The following is a 10,317-nucleotide window of genomic DNA, read 5'->3' as shown; positions in this document are numbered from 1 at the left end:
TTTGAAAGAATATCAGCATAAAGCTGGTGAGTTCATAAGCATTTAGTTTTGGTGGAAAATATTGTTTTTTTGATCCTTTTGAAAAGCATTCCTCAAGAAAATCCTATATTTTCTTATGAAGAGCGTGTTTGAAAAACCCATTCCTTCCATGACTTCCCGATTCATACAAGGTATGTACAATCCAATGAGTCGTGGAATGAATATGAATATCCGTTAGTTACATGTAAAAACAAATACGTTAATGAAAAGCCGAGTTATCCCGGGAAAATCCTATATTTTCCCTAAAAACAAGTTATCCGTCCTAGATGTAGAGATGCAAGTTTAGAAATCCCTGATTACTATCAGTGTATTTATGAAAATAGTTTTATTACTCAAAATAAAACAATGAAGAATAGAGTCCGTAAACCAAAATTAGTTTATACTTATTTGCAAGTCGTATAACCATACTTGATATGACCGAGAGACCTTTATAAAGTTCTTCAGGCGTTAAGCTAAATGACATTTGTTCACCACAGGCATGCCTGCCTAACTATAGCTAGCAATTCTGGTGTGGGATTGTTAGTCCCGAATAAATCTATTCACAAATCTCATGTTCTCCCTCCAGGAGACTCTGGTTATACTAAAAGGATTTATCCCTGTACACCTAAGGGTACAGTATTGAAGTAGCGCCTCACAATTCGGTATAATCTAGTTCACTAGTGGGAAACAATATAAAACAATGAAATAATTGTATTCTATACTCCTGAGAAAATATATAACATAAACTAAATCTGTCATAGTTTATATATATATATATATATATATATATATATATATATATATATATATATATATATATATATATATTCATGAAATCTGATTTGTTAAAAACAGCCTAGAGGGTTATCCCAAACTATACCCATTATATTTTATTAAAGTTGACATAGAAATTGCTTTGTAAAAAACTTTCTGAAAGCTATGAAGTTAGATTTCCAAAGTAAAAGTTTCCCTTATGCTCAATATATTACAAAAAGGGATAAAATATCTGAATATGTTATTAAACGTGGAAATCGTTGGACCGTATTAATAAGTTTAAAACTTAATAAAATACTTTGAGTTTGGCTTGTATTCCTCCCCTGAAAACATTAAAAACACGAAAAATGTAGGGGTATGAACTCACCGTTTGACTTCTGATTCGAATGTAGGATCGTTAGGGATGTTGAGTGTAAAGTGCAACCTCGAGCATAAACGGACCCTATTTAACATATAACGATACATGTATGGACATAATTAGTGTATAATACAACTAATCATGATAAGTGACACCCTACGGGACTAGGATACACTTGGGACAAGTGTTACAATCACATATGATTGTATGAAGGGAGTGTAAGGCCACACAAAAGAGTGTGTGGTCGGAGTGTGCGGTCGAAGTGTGCGGTCGGAGTGTGTTGGCCGGAGTGTGTGGTCGGAGTGTGTTATGCGAGTGTGCGGTCGGAGTGTGGTGTCAGAGTGTGTGGTCGGAGTGTGTGGTCGGAGTGTGTGGTCAGAGTGTGTGGTCGAAGTGTGTGGTCAGAGTGTGCGGCCGCACACTCATAAAAACACGCAAAAATGGTGATTTAGGGTCAGATCTAGCAACCCTGAGTGTTTACGGTTCCATCCATGTAGTGTAACATGAGTTTTAAGGCCTAGATGGGCAATAAACTAGGGAGTGCAGCCACCAAGAAGGTGTGCGGCCGTACCCCTTCATGATCATGCTAAAATGGTCGACTCTAAGGTGAATCAAGGCTCAAATCATGAAGTCTTTCAAGTATAGCAAGCTAAAAGGATGGAATACTTACATTTTTGAAGCCTTATAAGTGTTTGTGGTTGGTTCAACTAGAGAGAGAGGTGTGTATGGTTGAGGAGAGGGGAAATGAAGTGAAAATGAGCCTCATATATATATAATGGGTGTGCGGCTACACACTCCTCTAGAGGGAGTGTTTGGCCTTTTTGCAACCCTAGATCTTAAACCAACCCATCCCTAAGTCAAACTTTGGTTGTATGAGGCTTTAGATCATCCAAACAGACTCAAACAATGTTAAAAGATAGCTGAAACGAGTTTAACATTAATAGTATTGAATAGGTCAACAAGGTAGAAGTTCCGGGGTGTCACATCTTAATTCATTAATTGATTGAGATCTTGAGATAGATAATGAAAAGATAGGGGTTAACTTTAACCCATTAAGTGGTTATTTTGATCTAAAGAGTCATTAAGCTTTTAATAGGCTAAGACAAGTATTAAGATGGTTGTTAATGTGTATGAATAAGCCTAAGAGTGAAAGATGGATCCAGAAGCATCAATTGATAAAAGGAGCCAAAATAGGACAATTAGTGTTCGCAAACTGTTATGGTGAGTTATCAGTCACACTCTTTCTTTATGATTGGTATATATTTGATTATATATTTATATATGTATGAATGAGAACCTTGAGGCACTAACCGAATGCCACCAAGTTATGAAATGATGATAGAGCATTAAGATACATAGAAATCATGTATCACAGCATGTATACATATATTTGGAGTATATATATATATATATATATATATATATATATATATATATATATATATTCATAGAGACATGTAGTAGAGCATGCAATGAGACTTAGATTCCTTTGGGAACATGAGCATATTTCCTTCGGGAATGATATTGAGACACAAACATATTTCCTTTGTGGACATGTATACATTTTCCTTCGGAAAACATGAGTACAATTTTTTTAGAAGATATATAACAGAGTATAGGAGACTGGTTAGAGAATGAGATTACAAATTATATGAGATTAGGAAGATATAAGATATACAAAGTATACTAAGCTGAGTATAGAGATTGAATGGAGATGAGATATAACATAGTACATGAAACAAAGCATAGATAATATAGTATAGCATATGAGACTAAATAGAGATGAGATTGAACAAATTATGAAAAGATGATATATGTCATAGCATAAGGGACCGAGCAAAAATGATATAGATCTAAGTATAAGAAGCAGAGTGATGATGAGATTGAACATATTATAAGAAAGAGAGTAGAGAAGAGAAGAGATAGAGTCGGAGACAGAGTTAAGATACGTGCAGAGTATGAGGTGAGTTGAAGAAGTGATTATAAGGACAAGTAAGAAATAAGAGAAGCAGAAAGATAAGAAAATATAGAAATAATAACTCACCGGACAGGTTGTGTCTGATACTGCAGATACATTTATCTTTTGTAGGTTTAGGGTTATATGTCAACATCCGTGGTACTAGAGGAAAAGATAGGAGCACAAGAGTAAGATTTAAATAATAGGATGTTATTATTGTATTCATCCTTTTTATATAAATTGATAGATTTTTTTTTGTGCTCACTTGATTTAACATGGGGTGTAAAAGTTTTAAATTTGAGTAGATTTTCGCATTTGTAAATAAAACTTTGATATTTCTTATAAATAAGATGTTTAAGATCGAGGGTGTCACATTCTACCACAACAGTATGGTTACTAAAACAATACTTTTCTACCTAACACGGTATATTTACCAAAATAGTGCTTTTCACCCAAAATAGTATTTTTGTTATAGTGTTGATAAACACTTTTTGAGACCGAAAAGCATTATTTAAATGTATAGATAGTTTTCTATCATATATATATATATATATATATATATATATATATATATATATATATATATATATATATATATATATAATGTATCTTCTTTATCCTGAGTGTTCATAACTGAGTTCTTGATAAAAATATATTCCTTGTATATATATAGGTATTTCAAGTTTCCTATACATATTTTATATTCACTGTGAGGTCCTATAACCGAGCTATTTAGGACTGATATGTCTCTCTCGACGCTTCATCACGACGTCAAAATAATAAAAGAAAATTATCAGCTAGTGTGACCCGCCCATCAAAGTTGTAGTTAGAAACCACAGGTAGGGGTATCAATCTATATATATATATATATATATATATATATATATATATATATATATATATATATATCTATACATAATTCTCCCGCTCTTTAAGAATTAATGTTTATAATCCAGAGGTCTTTCTAAGTTTAGGGATACTTAGTCTGATGAAAAAGGATCACATGAATTTGAAACATATTAATAGCCCTAACTTTAATAATAAGTTTCCGGTTATAATTTCCACAGTAATACAAAATACTATAATCATTCCTTAATTTAAGGCTCCACATTATTACTAATGTATTTGCTATCGAGATAGAGTCATTATAATACCATTTTACTCTTAAACAGAGTTTTGATATAGTTTTAATAACATTTCTATAGACCTACTAGAAATAATACAAACTATTGTATGTATTCCCCACCCCTCCCCCACCCACACACACACACACACAAATGACAAAACATTTAAAATGGGCTCGTGACACTCACCTGGTTGTAACATAATCGAGAAACTGAAGATATAAGAAAAATCTAAAAAACAGCAGTTCCAAAGTCTAGTGAATAGTGTTTTTTCCGGTGAATAGTGTTTCTATGGAAAACCTTATGAGAGCTTTGCTGGAAAATTGGTTGGAAAGTCACCAGAAAAGTCACCGATGAATAGTGTTTTTGCCAGTAAATAGTGCTTTGCCGAAAAAACTTGGCAAATTTTTGCTAGAAAATTGGTCGGAATGTTCACCGAAAAAGTCATTGGTGAATAGTGTTTTCCAGAAAAATCGTCGAGGGCCGGTGGCAATGCACAGTGGTGATCGTCAGAAGGAGGCTATTCGATAGAGGGCAGTCAGACGAAACTTCATTGGTGCTTGGTCGGAGGAAAAGAGGGTGAAGAAGGGTTGTCGGAGCCAATCTTGGATCTCCGGCGCGGTGGCGTTAAGTGGCCGACGGTGGTTTCGGCCGATGGTGATCAAGAGGGAGAGAGAGAGAGAGAGAGAGAAAGAAAGAAAGAAAGGGAGAGAGTGAGTGATAAAGAGAGAGAGGGGGGAGAGAACATAGAGGCAAAATATTTAAGGGAGGTCTCCCCTTCTATATATATTAATTGAGATTTTGATCTGATGGTCCGAAACGAAATCCAGCCGGCGGTCGAGATCAAAGCTATATATTTTAGATCCTATCCAGCTAGGCGATAGGTGTTTCATGAAATTTAAGTTTTGAGGTTTTCATTTACATAATAAAATACTAGACGATATCTTAATCGATATGGTTCGATTTCTAGTTGTTGACTAGTAGTGTAGTTATCCTAACGAAGCATTTAAAAGTCCCTTTCAGGTATTATCTGTTTATAGCTGCAAACTTTCACTTCGTAAAAGAGTCAATATGACATGTAATGGAAAATTTAGCTCTGAAATCAAATACTACATCAAAACCTTATTCGTATTATATAACTAACTTTTCGTTATGAAACTCAGAAATGGCCATACATATCATCCAAATTTTACTTGGTGAAGAAAGCGAACATTAACTATTCAATATTTAGGAAAATTGATCGAGGATAAAATCCATTTCCTAAGACGTATTGTGATTCATTTGAAGTTCGTGTTTTGGCACCGAATAGGTGGTGAGTTATTACCTGGTTCTTCGTTTTCTTAAACCAGACGTCTCTTTTGCACATGAACTCCATTTTCTACGTTCTTTATGTCTAAATTTTCATATTTCATGAACTAGGTTATGAAATTATTGATACCACTTAATAATTTCTAATACATATATATCTTTCACTCATATGTAATAACATATTCCTTATGTATACAGAAACTGTTTGTTTATTAGGGGTTCATATTAATCAAATACTTAACTGGTATTTTGGATGTATTTCAATGTAAATACCCTATTAGCATTAAAATGATTTGACTATTACTCATTAGGTCTATTACAACAGTGATTAGATTAACACTATTCATTTAATGATGACCTAATTTCTACCGTTGTCACATCCTTTATGCATGAAGGTGGGGCGAGCAGGTTGCTGACTTGTCGATCAGATGATGGAGCCATGTCTTTCACAAACAAGCAAGTAAGGTTGGGTAACATGACCTAGGTTATTGCTTTATTCTACAATAACAAATGTCGTATGAGACACACGCTTTAACCAAAAGGATTAAAATGAAATCGGCTGATGAACTTAATTATCGGTATCTGCATACAAGGTTCCAACTGTTGTATACACTTGTACCACCACACATATAAGCTTGTACTCCCCCGTAAAAAGCCTTGCGTCCCAACCCAGTAAATCTCTTATCCCACAAATATAACTTTGTCTTCTTAAAAACAACTTTTTGCTTGGAATAAACAGATCAAACACTCTCCCTTTTTTATCAATAACTTCAACTTTTTCAGCATAAATAAAATATCTATAAAAACTCAGATGAACAATAGCAACATAAACTTTATTTTGGGAGCAAAATCACCAACAAACAGTAAATACTCGCCGAAATTTTTTTCAGTTGTGAAAGCCAAAAATTTCTTCATTAAAAACAAAATATTCGGTATAATAAACCAATCGGGATTGTTTCCTCGAAATAATCAGTTATATATTCAAGGCGAGGCTCTTATACTGATTTTGTGACCCATGTATTGATTGGTTTGCTGCAGAATAAGAATAATCAAGAAGATAATCGTATAAACATGAAAATGAAGTGAGTAAACTGATAAGGTATAGATATGGAGATATAAATTATTACAAGAACACTCATGGATCGGGAAAGTTCCCAACCTACTCTCTTTAAACTATTTCTACATAAGTATATACTAACATATGACCACATGCCTCCACTTTATATAATAGTGGAAGGAATTACATAAAAGATAATATTCTAACCCAACTGCCATTTAGCATTGTAGAGCATTTCATGTTCCAACACAAGTTTTACAATTTTAATAAGTTCCCTAAAAATGTTTTTATTAAGATATATATGTTTAAAAGTCGAATCCAAGTTTTTATAAAATCTAAAAGATAAAAAAAAGGTTCTTCAAATAAGAAATAGTTTTAAAGATCGTGTTATATATCCAATGTTATGATATTTTCTAAAAATAAATTTTAAAAAATAAGGTTGATTACATATCACACTTTATTTTATAAGATTATAAGTTTTAAAAAAATGATATGATCCAAAATAAAATGATTTAAAATATTAATAATCCAAAAACGTTATGATTCAATATGTGTATCGTCTTTAATTCCTTATGATCTAAAAAATATGAATTTTATTTCGTTAAAAATGATTTATTTAAAAATGTAATTAGTCAAAATGTTTATGATCCTTAAGCCTAATGATCCAAAATTAATATGATTCAAAATGTTATGATTCTTACTATAACACCTAGTTTCCTTATGTTTCTAATTTTGAGATAGTGGACCATAATTCGATCAAATAAAGGTCTTGAACTTCCAGGGAATAAAGTTTATACCGTGTTGGATGTTGATAATGATGGTTAAGTGATTTAAGCCTTGAATTGTGCTTTGGATTCAAAAAGGGTAAAATGAGGAAAAGTGATATTTTAGACTCTATGCTTGTATTAGTGAGTTAAGTTCAGTATAAATTAAGTCAAAGGTAATTGGATTAGTTGTGTGGCTTGTTAATACCTTCATGTGTATATAAAGATCACTATAAACACGTGTAAAGGAATGGTTCCATGTTTTGGGGTTATTTTGCAGTCTCGATCATACCAATAGCTCCTTGGGAGCAAATCCTAGCCTCCATTTCACTACTTAGAGCCTCTCATCTCTCCACACATCTATTTTGTATGATTTTGGTGACTTTTAGAATGAGTTTTCTTGCAATATTTAGTATTGGAGCTTTGCATCGGAATATCTCAACATTTATCTACTTTTGGACCCTTGTAAGTAATAAAGTTCCAAGCTTTATTGTATTTCTTCATGAGATCTATGAGTATTTAGTGTTACGGTCCATTTTAGTGGAGTTTTTGTCCCTTTGAGGCTTATTCCATAGATTTGGAAAACTCTTAAGTTTTTTTATTGATGTTTGGGTTCAGATCTGGTCATTTGATGGAGTAGGGAGTACATGCAAGAACTCTCTTTACTCCATACATGAAGAAAAGTGAGATTTTGACATCTTTTGATCTAGAGCTTTAGATCTTGCTTTTTTGGATATTATTAATGGATAAAGGTGGAAACTTTATCTATTTAGACATTATAAGGAAGTAGATCTGAAAGTTGGAAGATTGGACTTAATGGATTATATTTTGTTAGAGTTGTTGGAACCGGTCAACCACGACAAGGTTGTTTAGGGGTCATGTTGTGGTTCCTGAGATTCTGATGCACGTCTGTGTGTAACGACCCGTGTCCGATATGGTAATTCCTTGGTATTTATTTTGAAGTTTTGCAAGAGGGACTCGGCGAGTTCATAGCCTGACTCGCCGAGTAGGGTCGCGACTTCGAGCACGTGTGAGCCGGGGACTCGGCGAGTCCATATCCCTGACTCGGCGAGTCCATCCATCTGGGTGAAACCCTAAATCCCCGGGTTGCCCACTATTTAAGTCACCTTATAGCCCCATTCTCGCCTCCCTCACCCTGAGAACACTGTGAGAAAGAACCCTAATCCGCCCTTGTGTGAGCTAAGTGTTTTGTGCCATTTTGTGAAGGTTTGAAGAAGGAGAAGAAGAAAGGAGCAAGGAGAAGAGGTGTAGTGCAAAGATCCAAGGGCAAATCTGAGTTATTTGAGGTATTTTCGGATTTTCCCTCTTGTTATATGCTTTAAACCTTCATTAGAGCTCTCCTAGGATCTAGTTGATGTTTGTTCCAAGCCTTATGTTTGCATGAATGCCTTAATAAGTCGAGATATCTTTAGATCTGAATGATTGGGTGTTGTAGAGCCCAGATCTACTGCCTTTTTGGAGTTACTTTGCATACTAACCATAGATCTACCCATTTTGTGCATCTTTTAGCCTTATTTCCCTTATTCATGAGGTTGTACACGTAAAGTTGGAAACTTTACGTGGTAAATCAGCTTATTGGACTCAGATCTATCAATTGTATGTGTTGGATTCACACAAAATCGAGTAAAAATCAGTTGCATGGCGGCAACTCGGCGAGTCGGGAAGAACGACTCGGCGAGTTGGGTCGCGAGTTCCCGATTCCTTCATTTTTATCAGTGTCGAGTGGATCCAGTGAGTTAGAGAGTGGACTCAGCGAGTTGAGAGTAGACTCAGTGATGGAGGGACTCGGCGAGTTGTTCATACAACTCGGCGAGTCCAAGGCAATCTTCTTAAGCTCAAGAACAACTCGTCGAGTTGTTCATAGGACTCGGCGAGTCGGATGAAGATTGTCTGAGTTCTTGGATCGGGAGAGTACTCGTCGAGTCGATGCAATACTCGACGAGTAGCAGCGAGTTGAGTCGAGGAGTGAGAATAGGGACTCGGCGACTTGGCGGCCCAACTCGGCGAGTCAGGTCAACCGTGGGTTGACTTTGACCGAGAGTTGACTTTGACCAAGGGTAAAAGAGTCATTTTACCCAGTGCAGTGTTTAGTATTTGATTGAGTGTGTTTGTGGACTTGTAGCCGGGGAGATACCGGAGCAGCAGCAGTTAGCCCTCAGAGCTATTCACTTAGCAGCCAATTCACGAGGTGAGTTCCTTTTCAGTAGGAGCGGGTCTAAGGCCACAATGTCGGCCCGTTTAGCTAGCAGTAGTATCCAGATTTTTATCCGACGCAGTAGTTAGCATGTTTGAAGCCTTCGTGGCTCAGACAGGATTATGTGTGTTCATGCTAAGTGATACGTTATGTTATGATCAGTTAGCTTCGGACTTCGGTCTGATGTCAGCTTCGGACTTCGGTTCGATGTAGGGGACAAGGTCCCGGTCAGCTTCGGTCTTCGGTTCGATGTCAGCTTCGGACTCAGGTTCGATGTAGGGGACAAGGTCCCAGTCAGCTTCGGACTCGGTCCGATGTGAGCTTCGGATTGTGGTCCGATGTAGGGGACAAGGTCCCAGTCAGTCAGCTTCGGACTTCGGTCCGATGGAGGGGGCAAGGCCCCAGTATGTGCTTGATATATATATATTGTATGGTATGAGGTAATTTGGGGAGCTCACTAAGCTTCGTGCTTACAGTTTCAGTTTTGGTTTCAGGTACTTCCGCTTGTAGAGGAAAGAGCTCGGGATGATGGCATCGCACACACCACAGCTTCAGCTTTTATCCTGGGAGTTGATTTGGTTCTTGATTTTTATATGACATGGATATGATACAGTTTTCCGCACAGTGTTTTTATTATTATTTTGAGATACATCATGTATGGTTTATGATATGACACTTAGATTATAGTTTTTGGTTATGTTGAAAAACGAAATTTTTGGGTCGTATTTTTGGGTCGTTTCAC

This window comes from Lactuca sativa, chromosome 9 (assembly GCF_002870075.4).
Source record: "Lactuca sativa cultivar Salinas chromosome 9, Lsat_Salinas_v11, whole genome shotgun sequence".
In the NCBI taxonomy this organism is placed as follows: domain Eukaryota; kingdom Viridiplantae; phylum Streptophyta; class Magnoliopsida; order Asterales; family Asteraceae; genus Lactuca; species Lactuca sativa.
The sequence above is the reverse complement of the archived record's forward strand: the minus strand, read 5'-3'. Positions refer to the sequence as shown.